The sequence below is a fragment of the Rhincodon typus genome, chromosome 39, assembly GCF_021869965.1.
Source record: "Rhincodon typus isolate 14 chromosome 39, sRhiTyp1.1, whole genome shotgun sequence".
NCBI classification, from domain to species: domain Eukaryota; kingdom Metazoa; phylum Chordata; class Chondrichthyes; order Orectolobiformes; family Rhincodontidae; genus Rhincodon; species Rhincodon typus.
Window position 1 is genome coordinate 3,276,600 of NC_063370.1, and position 21,395 is coordinate 3,297,994.

Genomic DNA, 21,395 nt, shown 5'->3' on the forward strand with positions numbered 1-21,395 from the left:
TTTTTCCTTCACAGATGCTGCCAGACCTGCTGAGCTTTACCAGCAACTTTGTTTTTGTTCCTGATTCACAGCATCCGCAGTTCTTTTGGTTTTTATTCAGCTTCTAAGAATGCAGGTTGTCATAGTGAAACCAGACCATCCCAGAGTTTGCACTTTTTAATAATTTTCTCTCAAATTCCAAGAACCAACTTTTTACACCGAAATTCCTTTTACATTCTGGGCTATATCTTCCTCCATGTGCAGCATGCTAATCTTGGAGTTGCATCACTGGCAGATGCAGTCAGAATAAAGAAACTGCTCTGTCTTTTTAAAGGTATATAAAGATATTGCAATTGGGCTTGGCACCATTAGACAATTAAAAGGGAGAAGGAGAATCAAAGTCTCCACTCCTGATTGCAATAAAGCAAGTTAAGTTCAAAAGCAAATGTGTAAATAGGTGCGGTATATAATGCCTGCCAAATTGAACATTCAAGCTCAAAGCGAAGGAAACTGCTTAGGTGAGACCAGCACCAGAGGAATTGGATATACTCAAACAGCAAAAAAAAAAAATGCTGTCAATACGCAGTTGGTCAGGCAATTTATGTGGATAGAAACAGAGTTAACAATACAGGTCAAGACGGCCTTTGATCAGATGGCTTCTGATGAAAGGTGATCATAACCTGAAATGTGTGCAGAGACACAGAATTAACAATTCAGGTTGAGATAACCTTTCATCAGGACACATCTCAACCTGCAGTGTTATCTACTTCTCTCTCGACAGATGCTGTGTTACCTGAGCATTTCCAACAGTTATATTCTTATTTTAAGTTTTCCAACATTTGCAGTTTGCTTTCATAGTCAGATATCCTTACTTAACACTGGGATAAAGTCAGTACCTTCAAGAGAGAAAATGATAGTAGAAAGAGGGTGGAGATTTCCTGATTGGGAGGATATACTCACAAAATAGTAGAGGAATAGATGATAAATTAATGGCAATAATTTAGAAAAATGAAAGAAAATCCAACTCAAAGTATCAGAAATTATGTAATGAATAATTATCTTAAGTACAGCCATAGTGTTATGGACCACATCAAACTGCCACAAAATATATTAAGATGATAGCCTGGACCCTAACATTTTCTTATTTTAAAGGCAAGTGCCAGGTCTTGCGCTCCGGATGCAATTTAATTGGCTAGACTATCAGTCTTGAAGCAAAACACACTTTATTCATACAGTATAGTTAAAATACACACAAAATACAAAAAAAAAATTGGCTTAACTGTAACTCTACTAAAATGCTTAACATAATACATACATATTAACTACTACTAATTAACTATTTCAATATAGTTACATCCCATAAACACACTCTTGGCAAAGGCAAATTCAGTAAAATCGATTGTCTCACATGCAATTCCAGCAGCCGGAAGAGAACTCCAGCTTTTAAGAATAAGAGCTTCCACATTCAGCTTAAAGATCCCAGCAACTGCTGAAAGCTAAAACTAAAAATTCTGGTCCTTTGGGAGCTTGACCCCCACCCACTCAGACTGCTTCTATTGTTCCAACTTTTAAAAACCCAAGGCCTCGCAAGCTGTTGACTTTATTGGTTTGGGATAGACTATTCGTCACCGGTCTTAAACTTTCTTCAAGCAAAAAAAAAAGGGACAAAATACACCTCTTAAAGCTGTAGTATCACCACAACAGTCACAATGTGAAGCAAGGCACAGGATAGAATTCAAATAAATGGATATTGTAAGAAACACACACACCATGTAATATAATATAGAGCTGGTACTGAACAGAACTGAGCGAACATCTAATTTGTGTACCAGGAAGAGTCAAGCACAAACCCAATTAAATACTAGAGGGAGTTTCGAAGAAATCCTTCAGCAGGGCAGCCCAACAACTTGTACTTTTAATGATGCTTTTAAATATAGAAAACGTGTTCCAAGGCACTTCACTGAGGCACAAGATGGATGCCTGGCTGAAGGGTGGAAGCAGTAGGACAGCCAACTGCATTAACCAGAAGAGAGTTTAAAAATAAGAATCTGAAAAAGAAGAGAATGCTGTGGAGGAGGGAGGCCTGCAGCTTGGGGTTAAGGTGTGGCTGCCATACACTGTCAAACGGAGTCGAGGAGAAGAATGGAAGGGCAAAGGTATCGAGAGTTTGAAGAATATGAATAAGTTGAAGGTGGTTAGACAGACAGGGAGTAAATAGTAAGCAATTGAGTTACATGTTACATAGAGCTTCCCAGCTTAATCCTTGGTTTGTCTTTCTGCATCCAAAGTGCAGCTGTGACTGGAAGTGTGTCCAGAATGTTTAAAACCATTACGGACCCTTCCAGTAACGGTACCCTCTGTGGTGTACCTGCCAGTGGGACGTGGCTCAATGCATCTGCATTACCTACTTGGCCTCCCGGACGGTGTTCCGACTTGTAATTAGTATTAGAGCCCACTGCTGGATTCGGCCTGAAGATATGGGTGGCACTGCCTTGTCCTCTTTAAGAAGGCCTAGCAGGGGTTTGTGGTCCATTATTATTACAAACTTACGTCCGTAAAGGTATTGGTGGAACTTCCACTCCAAATATGACCGCCAAACCTTCTTTCTCTATCTACACGTATTTACGTTCTGCATTAGCCAAAGTCCTGGATGCATACATTATTGGGCGCTCCTCTCCATTGGGTGACCTATGAGCTAATACTACCCCGATGCTATATGGGGGAAGGCATCAATACCAGACCTTATTGGGATCACAATGTGCCAACACTTTAGGGGATGGTAGCTGTTTCTTCACTTCTCTGAAAGCTATGGCTTGGCTACTTAACCATTTCCATGGCTGACCCTTTTATCCCAGCCTTATTTAAGAGTTAATGCTAAGGTGCAAGGATGGAGGCCAGGTTAGGTATGAACTTTCACTAGCCCAAGGAAGGGCCTAAGGTCCAGTACGTATGTGGGAGCTGGGGCACCTTCGATCGCCCTCACTTTATCTTCCAATGGATGTAACCCAGTCTCGTTGGCCCTGTAGCCCAACTAGGTCACTCGGGGTGCTTAGAACACACTTTTCCCACCTGGGAGAAACAGCTAAGAACTATGTCCAAATTCTCTAAGTGCTCCTTATTGGTCTTCCCTGTCATTAGCACGTCATCCAGATAAATGGCAGCCTGCGGTAGACCTTGTAAAATGATTTCCATCGTCTACTGAAAAATTGCACAGGCTGACGATACCCCAAATGGCAGCCTCGTATATTGGTACAAAACCTTTGTGGGTATTAATTGTAGCATAATTCTGAGCATGCTCATCTAATCACAACTACAAGCACACATAGCTCAGTCCAGCTTTGTGAAGGACAACTCCCCTTCCAGTTTCGCATACAAACCCTCTATGCAAGAGGATTCATCCAGCTGCAAAAAGCAGTTTACTGTTTCTTTAAAATCCCCACAAAGGTGAACCGACTGTCAGGCCTCATAGTTGGTACGACCAGTGCTGCCCATTCCGTAAACTGGACTCCTTCGCTTTCCAGCCCCTTGATTTCTGCTCTATTTTTGCCCTTAAGGTAAATGGCACTGGGTGGGCCTTGCAGAATTGTGGAATTGCTTTGTGGTCAACATGCAAGATGGCCTTGGTCCCTCTGATGGTGCCTAGACCTTCCTGAAACACTTCTGGGTATTTAATTAGGACTTCATTCATGCAGTCATTTTGTAAATTGAAAAATGTTGAAATAAAGGTGAATCTTAATCAATTTTGACTCATCAAGCTTGGGCCTGAGCCTCTTACTACAATCAGCTACTTCTCATAAAAGACTGCAACCGAAGCTGTACCCTTTATCTGTAAAGGCTCCCTGGTATAGGTTCTCAGTCTAGCCAAGGTCTTGCACAAACTTAAGGATTGGATTCCAGAGTGAATTTTTTTAAAGGCTGGTTCGAAATCACTGAAAGGACTGCCGGTATTAACCTCCATTAGAACCGGGTGACCATTTAACCAGACATTTATTTTGATTGGTTCTGATTTGGATGCTGCTAAGTCCCAATTTAACTGTTCTAAACCAGATGCAGGTGGACTTTCCAGGGTGTGCCTTCTCATGGACCCTGGCCTATGAGTTCTCTAACTCAATTTAGGTCTAGTGGGACTCCTTTGCTGTCACAAGCCTGCATACCAGCAGCAACTACAATGGCTTGCACGCCCAGATCCTGAAGAAAATTTTAACCATTTACCCTATGCTTGGCTTTGCTTTCAGGTTTTACTGTGAACTGATCTAGAGTCCCTCTGTTCAGGATACGTCCTGGGTAAGGCTGTGCAATTGCCTTCACACGAGTAGTTTTCCCCAAGCTCAGTCGGCCTGGCAAGTGTGTCCACTTCCATTGGTATACCCTGCAGCTCTATTTGCCACACTTTCCAACGATAAAGGTACTTGAGTAGATTTGTAGCTCGGGTTGTGGATGCTGAGGTTGATTCGCTCATTGAGCTGGTTCGTTAGTTCGCAGACCTTTCATTACCCTGTTGGATAACATCATCAGTGCAGCTTCTGATGAAGCAATGTTGTGCTTTTGCACTTCATCGGAGGCTGTACTGACGATATTACCCAGCAGGGTAATGAAACGTCTGCGAACTAACAAACCAGCTTGGCAAGGGAACCAACCACAGCAATGATAAAGGTAGTTATACAATACAATAGAATAGAGCACAGGAACAGGCCCGTCGTTTCACTGAGGCTGCACCAAACCTAATCCTTATTTAGTCCTGGTACTTATTGCTCATGTGTGATTTCTGTCCTTCTGTTCGCTTCCCGTTCATGTGTCTATCAAGATAACTATTCACCCTATTCATGCCTCTCAATTTTGTATCTATCAGGTCACTCCTCAGCCATCTTTCCAGTGAAAATAATCCAAGTTTATCCAATCTCTCATCACAACTAGAACCCTCTGGACCAGGCAACATCCTAGTAAACCTCCTCTGCAAAGCACCCACATCCTTCTGGTAGTGTGCCAACCAGAAATACGAGCAATTTTCCAAATATGACCTAACTAAAGTTTTATACAGCTGCAACATAAAACTTGCCAACTTTTATACACGAAGCCCCGGCTGATAAAGACAAGCATATTGTATGCCTTTCTGATCACTTTATCTACCTATGTTGCCACTTTCAGGGATCTGTGGACCTGTACACCCAGATCCCTCTGCATATCAATGCTCCTCAGAGTTCTGCCATTTATTGTACAATTTGCACCTGAATTTGATCTTCCAAAATGCATCACCTCGCACCTGTCCAGAATAAACTCCATCTGCCATTTCTCTGCCCAAATCTGCAATCTATATCCCACTGTATCCTTTGACAATCCTCCTATCTGCAACTCCGACAATTTGGCGTCATCTGCAAACTTACTAATCATTTTTATATATTACAAATAAACAGTTCTAAGGAAGAGAGTTGCAATGCCCGTTCGAAGTCCCATTGGGCTTCAGCTAGTAGGCGCTTTTACATTCATCATTAATCCCACACACCAAAAGGGTCTCTCAGCATCTCATTCAGAGTTAAACCATAGTCACTCCCTCTGCCGGTCATCTTAACCTAGTCAAAAGTCCCGATACAGACTCTTCTGAGTAAAACCAATAACATCTCAGAATTTGAGGAGGCTTGTGGGGGGGGGGGGGATGGTATTCCTTAATTAAATCCATCAACTTTTGAAAGGTTTTAGTACCTGGTGCCTCAGGGAAAGTTAGACGCCTATTAACCAAAAAGGCTGTGGGTCCACAAGCTGTCAGGAGAATTACTCATTGCTTTTCATTTGCCTGGAAAAAAAATCACATTCTTTCCACATACTGGCCCCAGTTTTCGATGGCAGGATCGCAACAGTCAAACTTCCCAATAACAGCACAATGCCAGAAATGTTTACCCCAACTCAAAGATGACTGCTACGAGCAATTTTCTTCAGGAGAGTGTTTTTCTCTCATCGCCACTGAAATAACTCCGGAGACTGGTATCCCATCATCAAATCACCCTTTATTTACACACTGAGAGAATCCTTCTCACTGATCTAGCTCCGTCAGAGCCAGCTATCAGAGTAAACAGGACACTCCTGCTCTGGTGAGTCAGCGAGAGGTCCCTGATTGAGCAAGGTTAACAGTCCCAATCAGGGAACTCATTCTATGAGGTCCACAGGGCTGACCTTGTTACAATCATTACAAACAATTTCTTCTAGAAGTATAACACCCATCCTTTTCCCTCTATCTCCAGTTCTAAGGACGAGAGTCACATTGTACTTGAAACATTAACTCTGTCAATGGAGGGAGAGGAAGGGAAGCAGGCAGCCATTATTTAAGTCACATTATTTAGACCTCCCAACAGAGACAGCACTATAACAAACTACTGGGTATTAGGATACATTATACTTATCCTTGGGACAGCATCTGTAAAGTATACAGTGCGGCCAGTGGATAATCAGTGCAAGAACCCTACAGGTTTCCTACAATACAGTCAGACAGAACTCCTTGTGGATCCATTCTAACAACTGCTCTCCTAGCCACCATTAAGAACCCATTCTAAAACGGTTGTGTCTTTCAATGCAGCCAAAAGGTGTACATTGTACATGTGTAAAGTTCTGCCCATGTGCATTTGAGAAATGCTCTGACAGTATAACAATGGTGGCACCTAAACAAGTGCAATCATTATGAACAAACAGGATGGAATGATGTAACTGGCAATACTGGTAGGAATACTGCATATGCACATTTTGCACAGGCGCACTGTCTGTGTTTGGAGGTGCCAACAGATATTTACTTCTAAAATAAAAGCTGCACCTGCTAATTGCGTACGTAAAATGTTTAAGAAAAGAAGTGTTGTAAAACCTTTGTGACTCATCATTAAATTACACCCTATATTCAGTCGCCGATTTGGAATTTCCCAAACAGTAACAGCTTATAAATAATTACCTTTCAGACCTGTGAAATCTGGCTTTCCAAAGGACAAGGGCAGCAAGTACTTAGGAACACCGCAATCTCTAAGATCCCTCCTAAAATACACACCATCCTGACTTGGAGATATAATGGCATTTCATCATTGTAGCTGGGTCAAAAGCCTCAAACTTCCTCCCTAACAGCATTGTAGGTGTATGTACACCACAAGAATAACAGCAGTTCAAGAAGGCAACTCATCAACACATTCATTAGGGTAATTAGGAATGGATAACAAATGCTGGGATAGCCAGTGATGTCCTGTGAACACACCCATGTGACTATAAACATTTATATAACATCTTTTGCATAACAAAATACAGCAACTTGCTTTACAGGAGCATCTGCAGACATTTGAGACAAAACCATGTAAGAAAGTAGGACAAGTTATCAAAAGCTTGGTTCAAGATTTTAAGGATCATTTTACAAGAAGGAAAGAAAAACAGAGGTGCTTAGTGAAGGAATTCCAAAGCTTAGGGTTCAGCTTGCTGTAAGCAGAGCTGCCAATAATAGTGATTAAAATTGGGGATACTCAACAAACCAGAATTGGAGGAGCAAAGATTGGCAAAGGTTACAAAAAGGGAGTGGCATGGTCATGGAGAGACTTGGACACAAGAATGAGATTTGTCAAATGCCACCAGGCAATGTAGATCAGCTAACACAGGAGTGATACTTTGAATAGGATTTGATACAAGTTTGGTTACAATAAAGGAAAGACATAACAGAGATCCATATGAAACTACATTAACAAAGACCAAACACTGACTTCAGTAATTTATCTGAACCACTGTGCTCTGCCTCGGTGTGGCAAATACTCTGTACCCCAGCAAGCTGCATGTATACCTTGATTAAGCCACACAAAATAAGATGCACATAGCTGGTCTCCATAATCAAGCAGAATGCAGAAGGACTGGAAAAGATGCAATATAAGATTTACAAGGGTGACACCAGTATTGATAGATTGGAACAAATCAGAAAGTCTGACCAGGCTAGGACTAAAAACAGCAAATGCTGAGGGGCGACCTAATAGAGGACTTGTAAAATTATTGAAGGGATTTGGTGTAGAGAGGATGCTGCCACATATTGGGGAATTCCAAATTAGGCAGTCACTCATAAATCCAATAGGAAACTCATACAAAACTGTTTATTTTTCTAGTTCATTCATTGGATATGGGTGTCTTGGCTAGGCCAAGATTTATTGCCCATCATTAAGTGCCCTGGAGAAGATGGCGGGGAGCTGCTCTCTTAAACTTCTGCAATCCTTGGGGTGCAGGAACACGCAACAGTGTTGTTTGGAAGTGAGCTCCAAGCCTTTGACCCAGTAAAAGTGAAGGCATAGCAGCAAGACAAGATTTCTGAAGAAGGGGCCCGACCCAAAATGTCAGCTTTCCTGTTCCTTTGATGCTGCCTGGCCTGCTGTGTTCCTCCAGTTCCACACTGTGTTATCTCAGACTCCAGCATCAGCAGTTCTTACTATCTCCGAAGATGATGTGCACCTTGGAGGGGAACTTGCAGGTGGTGGTATTCCCATGCAACAGTGTTGAAAATTCTAACTGACAAAGGCAGCAATGGAGGGTAAAAAGGACAGATTGATTTAAGAGGAAGCTTAATAAGTGTGTGGGAGAAAAAACGGGATGTTGACTGGGTGTGATGCAGAATAGGGTATAGAGCATAAATGCCAGTGTAGACCTGTAGGACTTAATTACTTATTACTTAATTATTGCATTGCAAATTCTGTGTAACCCAGAGACCAGAGAACCCACCGAACACAAGGAGCTGATCAAAACTCCAAATCATGCAAGAGGGATACATTACCTGACAGGTCTTTGCAATATAAATACAAGAGTCAATCTTAATTCCATTGTAAAGAATATCTGCAAAGTCACTTCACTAAAAAAAAAACAGCAGAAATATTAATACTTCAGTACCCTCAGCAGTTTATGGGCCTCACCCAATTATTCTCATTAAAAAGTGACTTTCTGCAAGGTGAATCAAATCAGTGTTCAGGTTAATATTTACTGGAAATAAATTCTTTCATTAGTTGGATAATCAAGTAGATCAATGTTCTGTAACAAAGTGCTTTAAAACTTGTCGTTTAAAAAAAAAGAATCCAGAGACAGTGAAGCTTGTGTACAACTATTTAGATTTGTTGGCTGTGCTACTCTTTGAAGCTCTAGATCTCAGAAATAAATTTCAGTCTTTAAGAGAAAAGTTACCAACCTAAAAAGCTAACTTGCTGAACAATTCGTCTGTTTTCTGTTTTTGTTTTGGGTTTCCAATATTGGCAATGTTTGCTCTTGAACTCTGAATGTTAAAACACCAATTTAGGCCTGGTTTTCCCCAAGTAAATCAGAGACAGTAGCCTCAGCAAATCCCCCACCTTAAGTCACAATGCTGTGGAACATTTACAAGCTGCAGAAACCTTGAGGGAGTCTATGCATGTAGCAAAATTTCCATAATTCAGTAGCTGAACAGCAGCCTGGAGTGGCTGAAAACATGAACAGGGAAGCATCTCTAGACTCTAGGGGAAACACAGTGTTACCAGGTTAAAAATAAACTACAACATATTCTAAATTCAAAAGAAGCTGAAACAAGCATGCCTCCCAAAGTAACAGATTTCATACAACTACACAGATTGCTGTTTAAAGTAGGTGAGGGACATGGTGAAAGGGACTGCCTAATGATTAGCATTGTTTATGAGCTACAGGCAAGGGAATCTCTGCCTCCATCACCTGTCTGCAGTGGGCCACTCTAGCTCTACCAAATCGCAGTAAAGGATCATACAGCTGGCTTCAAAGCAGAAGAGTAAACAAAAAAAAATCATTAAAGCTTTTGACCCTCAGATCTGTCCTCTCCTGTCTCAGTGTTGCACATTTCGCTCCCTCCAACTCATTATCCACTAAAGTCAGAGATGTGCATTCATGAGCATCAGATTCAGAATGAGGTGCGAGGTCTTCAACAGTCGAATATTTTGCAGTACTGACCTGGTCTATCTGGTTTGATATCACATGGAGAAATGAGACGGGCGGAGGAAATGAAGGAGCTGAGATTGGGAAATATTAAAAAAGCAGGACACAGGCAAGATTCTTGGACAGCATTGCAAGGTAATTGGTGATCATAGGAGAGACAGCTTACAGCAAATTTGCATACTAAGTAATTCATTAAAATACTAATAGGCTGATAGGCTTTTAAAACGTTTCCCTTTCTCATTATATGGAGAAAAATCATTCCTTCTGACAAGTGACAAATAACCAGAGATCTTTTAGATTTAAAACCAGTGGCAAAAAAGTCTCAAAGAGAGACCGAGGAAATTTTTTTCAGCTCAAAATTGTCACAATCTGGAATACTGAAAGGTGGTGGAAGCTGATTCACTAGGTAACTTTAATTGGGAGGCGGACAGATACTCGAGGATGAAGGGCTGTGAGGGTCACAGGCATAGCCAGGATATGGCATGAGAACGAGACCAACACAAGCCACAATGGGCCAAATCGAGCCTTCTGTGCCGCAAGATTCTGCGGTTCTATGAAGATTAAGCAAACAAGGTAACAGATTGGTAATTTATAAAAACTTGTAAGAAGATTACACAGGATCAAACCAAAGCTGGGAAACACACCAACTAGAGGAGCAAGAAGAATATTTAAATAATGTTCCGGGACCATCTGATAGAGAAAGAAATTTCAGGTTTAAAGTTTCATCCAAAGCACAGCACCTTCGGGAATATAGTATTCCCTTGGTTAACTATAACTGCGCTCAACCTGAGCCTTTTTGACCGAGAGATGATTGGGTTGTCAGTTAAGCTACAGCTATCAGTGTAAAGCAGTGGTGCTTGCATCTAGAAATAAGTTGTGAGTACATCAGCATTTTTAGCACAAGTGGCCAAATCGGTAACAATATGAAACATACCCAATGAAGATTTGGTTTATTTCAGTAATATGGCTCAGTATTTTATATCTAACCACTTCACTCAAATCGTTGCTGCTCCCTGGCCTCTTCCTTGCAGTAGGTCACTGAAGTGGAGATTCTCTCTGGTTCAATCAGTAGCTTAACTCTATGGAAAACTGCCCAGAAAATCATTTACGCACAGAGGCTGAACTGCCAGGAACGGTTTAAAAGCTAATCCCCGTGACTGGCCTCCTGCCAATAACCATCCAACAACACCCTCTACCCCTTTATCAGAGGCTGTCTTAACATCTCAGCCAGAAAACAGAGGCCCTGTCTGTCTGCTCGGGTATGTACAGGAGATAGTATGCCACTCTGCCAACAAGCAAGGGAGTTCTCCCAATGTCTTGGACAAGAGTTATACCTCAACTGACACCTAAAAATAGTTAAGCAACTCACTATCACAGTGCTGACGGTGGGAGCTTGCAGTGTGCAAATGGGGAGCACATTTCCCATAATACAACCTGAAGACTCAGAGCAGTATCGCAAAGGTTCCTGCACAGCTGCCCATAAGTTACCAGGCCTTTATGATCATGCCAAACAATGTTATAAATTCAAACAACTGCACTTTTAATTGCACAAATTGCTCACTAGCTACAAAAATATAATTACAAGACGCCTCAAATGCAACAACTCAAACTTCAGCTCAAAAATCGTTTGTCGACTAGAGGTTGACAGGGTGTGAAAGGAACTACAGACTTGCAGGTCAATCTTTCTTCCTTTATAAAAGGAAGCTACGTATTACAGTTGAGAGAAAATGTTCAACATTGCACCACCCAGAAGAGCTTTCACCATCACATCACTACAACAATAGGTCAGAATTGGGAATGTTGTGACAAGGAACTCACCTTGAGTTTACCCAATGCCTGCTCATGATATACAAGGCACAGGTCAGGAGTGTGATGAAATATTCCACACTTATCTGGATGAGTACAGCTACTATAACAAGCTTAACACCATTCAAGATAAAATAGCTTGATCAACTCCTCATCCACCACCTTCAATGGCACTACCTCCACCATTGGCTACATACCACCAAGTGTATAATATCTACAAGATGCACTGCAACAATTCATCAAATCTCTTCTGACAGTACCTTCCAAACTTGCGACCTCCATCACCTCAAAAGGACAAAGACAGCAGATTCAGGGTAAAATCATCTGCAAGTCTCTCTCCAAGCCCCACACACCTTTCTGATTTGGATCTATGCCACCATGCCTTCACTGTTGCAAAGCTACAATCCTGGAACTCCCTCCCTAACAGCACAGTAGATCTCCCAACACCCCCAAGGGCTGCAGTGGTCAAAGGAGGAGCTCACCACTGTCTTCTCCAGGGCTATCGGAAATGGACAATAAATACCGGATTAGCCAGTGACATCTACACTCCATGAGTGAATTTAAAAAAGGTGGAATCTAATTCTTCACACTGTGACATAGGCAAGTACTACAGCCAATTTAGCTTCAGGTGATCTCACAAGTAGTGAATGAGCTGAATGATAAGTTGGTGAAACTGGAGGAGTTTTGGTACTCTTGGTTATGGATCAATACCAGCCAAAAGGAGTTGTTTCATTTGTCCACAAAACACTTTGTGAAGAAGGGACAGCACTTTCATCAGGGTATGGTTTTGGGTAACCCTTGTGGCAAGATTTTAATGTGTCAGGCAGATCGTTGACAAGATTATTTACTGCAAATATAGCTCGCTTCCGAGAGTCAGGAAGTAGTGGTTATGTGGGAAGAACTTGAGTTTTTGAAAAGGGAGGAGGAATGGGTGACTGGGGGAGGCAAGGAACCGATGGTTTTGAAAGTCAAAGAATGAATGAGTCAGAGTTGGAGAGGAGCAAAAGGCCTTGGTTTCAATTTGTAACCACCTTGGGAAGAGGGCTATGATATTAGACAGTATATTTAAAGGAATAGCAGAATTGTTCAGAGCATGACCATGTTTATCCTACTGAGAAAAAATAAGTTTTGCGCAATTATATTACTTCCCTAAACAACAATCCTAGGCAAATACCTGTAAAACAACACAAGGGAATTAAACCCCTCAAGCAAACAGATGAGGAGTGAGTAATACAAAGTACATCTCTGTGGCACTGATAATAGAGTTATTTATAAATTTGTCTCCCTTTGATTTTTCCAGTTACTCCTCATTGCTCACCAACACCGTCTCACAGCCTTTTCTCCCATTGCCACCTCTCATGACTAACTATGCCTTGCACTCAGATCATTTCACCTATTCACCTTCTCTCCGTCTGCAGCAGTTTGCACTCCACACATTTCTCCCTCTATCAGTGCTTGCCTTTAATCAAGAAAGGGTCAGCGGAGGCTCCCAAAAATAGCAGCATAGAATTAAGTTTGGAACGACTGAACACCATACCGAACAGAACTGTTATAGATAAGTGAAAATAAAATCTAAACAGTCGAAGACTGTTGCAATCAGTGGCTGCTATTAAAAAGACAAATAATGACCAAAGATGTTAGTTCACCACTACTTTTTCCTAGGACAATTAGCGATGCTGATCCAGACCACTCACATTACGTCCCCCATATAAATAAAAATATGATTTGCACAATAATTTTTACCACTTAAGTATTACCAATTTTGTCACTGATAAGAAAGATTCTTTAGTAAATCATTTCGATATTTGGCTCAGTATGTCGAGAAATAAACTGGCAAAAAGCAGAACTGATCTTGGCTGCATTACCTACCACTCTGTGGTGACCTGGTAAAACTGACCAGCTAGGCTTTCCCACTTGGGTATAAGGTAGGGAGGATTTAGCACCGCCCATAGAACTGGAACCCAGCAAAAATTAATGGCCCCAGAAGACAAAAACAGATGGTAAAGAAAGTGATTAGGTCATTGTAAAATATACACAATGTCCCCAATTCACTATTTGTAATGCGCAATGTAATCAGGATATAAAAGGAGGGCGGAGAGACAGAACAAGTGCATGAGTGAGTAAATGGAAGTGCTTTTTTGTTGTCCTGTATGCGCGCCTGTGCAGGAGGGAGTGTGGAGTTTGCTGCGGAATTCTCTCTCAATTTGTTCTCAGTCGATGAGTTTTAAAAGGTTCGATGAGCTCAGATTTCATCCAGTCATTCCACAGGCACAAGGTCTTCATTCACAGGGAACTGAATCACGCAGCACTTTGGCAATTAAAACTCCTTAACATGCTATGTAAGCTCATTTCTAATACCACGAGAGAAAGACAGAGAGAGAAAATCCCACAAGCATAATCTAAACTGGCAAGAGGATATTTGCTGTGCTATTGAGGGTGCAGGCGGCCCTCTCTATAACAACAGTAGCAGCTTTTGCTGGGCCTCGCTTTGCCTTTTTTTCCCCCCAACAGCCATGCTGTGTTTAATCGGTGACTCATTAACAGATAGCACTCCGATCAGATCCTAGGAAACAAAACAGGATTAGAAAGGCTCAACTCTCAGAGAAGGAGCAAGCGCTTACCTTACAAGCTCCCCAGTTCTTTGAGATTTTTTTGTCTTCATGAAGGGACAGGAATTCTGGACACTTCGCAAGACAGAATCATTTCCTCATACTGCTTTCAGCCTCCCAGATAAAGAAGTCAATGTTTTCCCTACCGTCACAGGGATTATGTTACATCAGTTTCGTTGGCCCGGTCCTTTAACCACTCAAAACAAGTTTCATGACGTTTACCAAAGGCATGGCTACGCCCCCCTGATCCAGCACAAACCGCAGGAGTGGAGTTTCATGCAAGCTGTGAATCTCTCTCAGACGCTCAGTGCCCGAGCTGCTGCCTTCTGCTAAAGCGAATCTTTATAATCTTCTTGCCACCAGAGCCCTGCACAAACGACCCGAGGAACTGAGACGACTTCTCTCAAAGCAAATGGGCTGCAGATTAATGAGTTCACTTCCCTCACCCGCACACCCCACCCCCTCAAAGAAAACTGTCTTGTTTGATTTCTTAAATTAGTTCTTCTTGTGCAATGACTAGAAAGTTTAGTGACTGACAACCCTCCACCCCTCTCCCTTCACTAAGGCTTCACTAAACTGCAAATAAAATCGCAGCGCTCTGAAAACTTGTGATTTCAAATAAACCGGTAACGTGGTATCGTGTCACTTCTGACTTTGTCCACCCAAGTCCAATACCGGCACCTCCAACATCATGGCAAATAAAATGGGAAGCAAGGACTTATATTTTTTGTTTATAGCGCATCTCTTAAGTATTCAAGTGCTTTGCATACAATGGATTTGCTTTAAAGCGGTGGGATTGTCGTCAGCCTGGCAAACTGACCCGCTGTGATCTCCAGCATTTGTTGTGTTCAACAAGATGAATGAACGGTTAGATTTCTTCCCCCTCGTGGTACAGGGTGGCTCAAGTATTGGAGAGACCACAGATCGTTAATGCTAATGTGATACAATTTGCAAAATACAGAAACAAACTATTTCAGTCATGAAAACCATGCTCCACACCAGCCACCGCACACCCTTCTTCACCTAACCCTATCAGAATATCCTTCTATTGCAGAGAAGCCTCTTATGGCACACTGGTAATAACCCAACCTATGACCCAAGGTTCAAGTTCCAGCTGCTCCAGAGATGTGTCATAATATCCCTGAACTGGTTGATGAAAAATACCTGTTCTTCTACTCCATTTTCCCCTCATGCAATGTGTTTACCCAGTTTCTGAAATAATTCTGTGCTGTTCACTTCAACTACTTCACTAGGTTGCAAGAGCCACATTCAATCCTCCTCTGGGTAAACAGGTTTCTCCTGAATTCCTTATTGGGCTTATTACTGACTGTCTTATTTTGTGACCCTAGTAACAGAACCTCCCCAGTTCAGCCCTCCCCTCCAACCCCCTCAAATGGAAACCTGGCCTCAAATTGAGATGATCAAAATGTCCATTTTGCATGATCTCACTTAATTCCCAATGGAGATCAACCCTAGCTCAGCAGGCAGCACACTCTCACCTTAGAGGTTTGTGGGTTCATGTTCCACTCCAGAGATCAGAAATCAATCTATGCTGACATATCCAGTGCATTACTCAAGGAGGGCTGAACTGTCACAGGCATCATCTTTCACAAATTGTTAAATCAAAGTCTGCTCTGGCCTTCCAAGTGTAGATAAAAGATCAATATCAAAGACCACTGCGATATTTCAAACAACAAGGCAGTTCTCCCTCATTTTCTAGACAATAAAGAAACTGATGTTTGTGGGAGCATGCTGTGTGCAAATGGACTGCCACATTCCCTCCATTACAACTGTTGCTACATTATAAAAGTGATTTACGGAGCTCTGAAAGACAATATGCAAATACAAGTTTAGTGGACACAGCCAACAGCCCCTAAACTCATCAGTGATATCATTCAGATGGGAGGTATGGAAAAAAATGTCTTGAGCTCAGGACTGTGGCATGTTGAGGCAAGGTATAAATCTTGCTCTGTATCTGCCATGTTGTAACATTACCGAATACCTGACCTTGACAATGAGTGCTTCAAAAGGGAGGACATAAACAAAAATCCAACTGAGCCACAGGTCTGGCGGGCAGCAAGATGTAAAAGGAGGACAGCTCGGAGGATGCATTAAAGTTTCAGCCTCAAGTATCTTCTTGTACTTCAGTCTTCTGGTATTGTGCTTCCAAACTTTAAATCACTACTGGAGAACAGATCATTAAATTGCTTGAAGCGAAAAAGTGAAATGTACAGGTCTCATAAATCTAACCCCATGCATGCAGAACATGAGCGCACACAATTAACCTGCTGTGCCTCCACTGTCTCCAAGATAACATTATCATTTGCCTGACAACAGAGTTGAGAATGGACAGCATAAATATTCCTTCGCCTAATGGAAAGCTGGCAAACTGGTGGAAAATATAACAGATGGGAACGAGTTTGGATGCCCACTGCTGAGGGTGAAAGAGAGGAGTTACTCGTTTTTGTTTTCCATTGATACAGCACACTGCTGAAGAACTGACTTTCAACTCGGAAGGGGCAAAAGGGCAAGTGGGTGACAGAATTAAGGCAGGTTCACTTTACTAATTACTTCGGTTTATCTTTATCCCCACCTCCAGCCCCCTGGACAGTGACGACTTGTATCCAGCTCCACAGGTCCAGACTTACTGCTGCTTTAACCAGGGGTCATGTGTCACATCTACGCACAAGCAAGGATGGTCAGGCTGTGATGGTGAGGAATATGGGAAAATAGAGCTACAGCTGATACCGCACTGATCTACATCCTTGTAAATGACAGCAGGAACTCAGGCTGATTTTCCTTTTGCTAGTAGAGGCCAAGGTTTTCCTACTGGTATTCAGTTAGATGGCATAACACAGACCTTCTGGACTTTAGTGGCTTGGCTCACTATGTGGATTGGAGAGATTTAGGGAAGGCAGTGACGTAATGGCAATATCAATGGACTAGTAATCCAGAAGCGCATGCTAATGGTCTAGGGACATGGGTTCAAATACTATCATGGCAGAAAATGAAATTTGAATTTTGAAACAAAATTTAGAATTAAAAAGCTAGCCTAATGGTGACAATGTAACCATTGTCAATTGCCATACATACCGATCTGATTCACTAGTTTCCTTCAGGGAAGAAAGCTAGCATCCTTACATGGTCTGGCCTGCATGTGACCCACAGCAATGTGATTAACGCTTAACTGCCCTCTGAAATAGTCCTACCAAGACATTCAGCTCAAAGAATCAGCAATTAATTGCTGGCCTAGCATGCAATGCCCACATGATTATTTTTAAAAATCATATGATTAGTAAAGACACATATCTGATTGTTTATTCATTACCATGAGCAGAAAAGTGGCGCAATATAGAATTTATACATAAATGCAACTGGAACTGACAGGAACAAAAGTACAGACACTAAATTATACATTAACAAGGGAAGTATTTTAAAATGCAAGTTACTTTCAAATGCACACCATTTTAAACTTGGAATTCAATAAATGAGGGTTCATATGCCACTTTGCTATTTATATTGCTAAACATGGCTCTATTATTCTGGTGGCAGAGTTCTAGACCTGTTGGATGAAGGGAGATACATTTAGCAGCATAATCACTGGGAATTGGCTCAGGAGTGCTGGCATCCTGGAATTAAAACTGTCCTGATAATAAAACTTTATTTTTTTTTAAATGCACTCAGGAGATCTAGGCATCTTTGGCCCTAAAAGTTAAGAGTCAACCACATTGCTGTGGATTGGGATTCACATGCAGGCCAGACCAGGTAAGGATGGTAGTTTCCTTCCGTAAAGAACATTAGCGAACCAGATGGGTTTTTCGGACAATGGTTTTACAGTCATTATATCCTTAATTCCAGATTCTTTACTGAATTCAAATTTCACCATCTGCATGGCAGGATTCAAACCTGCGTACCCAGAAAATTGCTTGGGTCTCTGGATAATAGTCCAGCAATAATACAACTAGGCCATTGACTTATTAAAGGGAAGGCAATGAATCTTTCCTCAAAGATTACATACTTTTAGTTCAATACAGGTTGAAACCGCAACTGTGAGGGAGGAGACCTGGTGTTGAAACAAAGCTAAATTACAATAGAGCACTGCCACCAACTCGCTGATACGTTGGGGCTTTTAGTGGGATTTTAGCATAGCAGAAGGGCATATAAAAGCAAAATGCTGTGGGTACTGGTAATTTGAAATAAAACAAAATGCTGGGAGAAATTCAGCTGGTCTGGCAGCATCTACAGAGAAAGAAACAGTTAAAGTTTCAAGTCCAGCATGACTCTTCTTTGTAACTGAAAGGAGCTGGAAAATGCTGTTTTTTATGCTGTACAGAGAGCAGCAGCAGCAAATGGAACAGATAGAGTGTCTGCCCAGAGCAAAAGACATAGGCAGTGATAATGTTGGCAAAGGGGAGCTAGAGATGTAAAATAAGTACAAATGTTAACTGTTTTAAAAAAAAGAGAAAATGGATCCATTCTGCCAACAGCAGAACCAACAAGACACGAAGAAGACATCACCAGGAGCTGTTATGGAAATATGAAGTACAAAGGTCATACTCTGAATTTGTGGAACTCAATGAATCTGAGAGACTGTAGAGTGTTTAAATGGAAAATGAGGCATTGTTCTTCCAGCTTGTACTGTGCTTTATTGGAACGTGAGCAGACAGAGAATGAAAATGTTAGTGTGGGACCAAGATGGCTTGTTGAAGATGTCTACTTATAAAGCATCCGTATCAGAATTCACATTCAACAAAAACAGAAATTGCTGGAAAAGCTCAGCAGGTCTGGCAGCATCCACGAAGAGAAATCAGAGTTAACGTTTCAGTCTGGTGGCCCTTTCTCCAAACCGGACCCGAAACATTAACTCTGATTTCTGTTCACAGATGCTGCCAGACCTGCTGACTTTTTCTGGCAATTCTATTTTTGTTTCTGATTTACAGCATCTGCAATTCTTTCGGTTTTTATACAGAATTCACATAACTGATTTTGTCCCTTCAAACATAGGTTGTATTTCAAGATAGTGTATACTTTATCTCATATATAAATTATGCATATTTTAAGTTATTAACACAAGGAGCAAGCACTGTTTTTATGTCTTGACTGTTACATGTTAAAACTCACCTTTGTGAATGGTTTTGATGAATATCATGAGAACCTGCTTCTATTGGGAGACAGAGGGCACAAATTTAATGCGATTGGCAAAATAACTAAAGGAGAGATCAGCGAAAAAAATTGCTCTAAGTTATGATTTAAAAGCACTTCTGGAAGGGGTGAGGAAGTAGAATCAATTGGACAAATATTGAATGGAGTAATCTGACACGGTTAAGGGGAAGCATCAGGAAAGTAGGACTAATTGGGTAGCTTTTTAGAAGAGCTGGAATAGGCATGTAGGACCAAATGGCCTTCATGTATTATATAATTCTAGGACTGTACACACAAAACTAATGACATATTCCCTATAGAATACCGGCATTGATGCACTAAGTAAGTTTATGATTAAATTGGTCCACCATTCATCCCCAATCACAAGTGACCCTGCATGTCACTGCACTGCCCCGGGATCTCCCCTTCCTACACATGGGCAACTCTTCAAAGACACGTTATTCAGTTTGCCCTATGGCACTCTGCTGTGTTTACATACTGCTGCTGCTCATTGTCTAACTACGGTGCCTGGATTTCTTTTTGAACAACAGCCTCTCTTGTCTCTCTGCCAGTTGCTCATATTAGATTGATGGAGCAAGAGACATTTCAGCTTTGCTAATAAGCTGGGGAAAAAAAGTCTTGAATTATTACAACATTACAAAAGCTATTTTCTGACCAGTAAAACTTACAAAGCATCCCAAGCCCTGTGCCAGTTTCATAAATTATGTTCAATTTTAGAATAACTCCCATTTATTGCAAGTCCAGTTCATTAATGGAATATCTCACGAAGGTAAATCTTCACTGACAGCACACGGGAATGAAGAAAAAAGGCAGAATTATTCCTCCAGGTGTCTCGATGTGCTCCTTTATCAATGCTCTGGCAATGCAATTTATTGCCAGAGCAGTTTAATTCCAACAAGTCCTTTGCTTGGATGGCGTTTCCAAACATTTTAGACTCTGCCATCTAAAGGAGAAGGCTACCTTCAGGAAGGAGAAAATTATGTTAAGATTTCCTACCAAAGCAAAATATTCGTAAACACCCAAGCACCAAGTCCCATCAGCTCAATATTTTTGCCTGCTCCTGCCTACAAAATCCATTACAGTACACATTATAGCATTTGTCACATCCTTAAACTGCTTCACAGAAAAGAAACCACTTTTTGAAGTGTAGCTGTTTAGTCATTGTGAAAATGTGGCAGCTAATTCCATACAGCAAAAGGCCAGAAACAGCAGTGAGATAAATTATCAGCTAATTCATATTAGTGGCAGAGGGATAAATGTTGATCCAGGGCACCAGGAGAAATTAACCAACACATCTTCATAGAAAACAATGAGATCTTTCACAACAACAACAGTGGGTTTAACAACTCACCTTACTAGGAAATTATTCCATTTTCCATCCATCTATCCCCACCCTTCCAAATTCTCATTCGCCTTAAAGTCCTTGTTAAACACATGAAGTGCTGGATGTCAAGAATGCAACTGATATTACCAGCCAGTTCCAGCTGGTTCAGGGAAGTAAGTTTAAAATTAGCAATGCTCCCGGTGTGCTCTTCCTGCAGCCCTGTGGGGCTCCTCTCATTGCCACACTTCAAACAGAATGCATCAACTGGAGAAGCTTCATGAAACTGACAGTACTGTATACTACAAACTGCCAGGTTGTGGATGTAGTATGCATTTAAATCAAGGAGAATTAAGCACCGTGCATCGTTAGCAAAATATCAATAACAATACTCCAGTAGTTTCCATAGCCACATTGCTCTGCCAAGTCATACCAAAAAAAACAAATATATTTTGAATTTTTCTTGATGAAATTTAAACTTCTCCTTGTGTCTGTGAGGGTCCTTGCCATATTTCAGAAATGTGCTGTGGCAGAAAGAATAATACACTCTTATGAATCAATTGACGCGTTTCAGGAACACCCAAATCAATTACACTGAG

At 41.4% G+C, this 21,395-nt stretch overlaps 1 protein-coding gene across 1 annotated transcript in view; it reads right to left on the minus strand.

Annotated features, from left to right (window-relative positions):
- LOC109938171 (p21 protein (Cdc42/Rac)-activated kinase 4) overlaps positions 1-14,482 on the minus strand; it is a 61,863-nt gene extending 47,381 nt beyond the window's left edge. The window contains exon 1 of the mRNA XM_048618153.1: positions 14,325-14,482. The gene's annotated coding sequence lies outside the window, so the exon portion shown is untranslated. The remainder of the gene's footprint in view (positions 1-14,324) is intronic.
- Between the last annotated feature and the right edge of the window lie 6,913 nt (positions 14,483-21,395).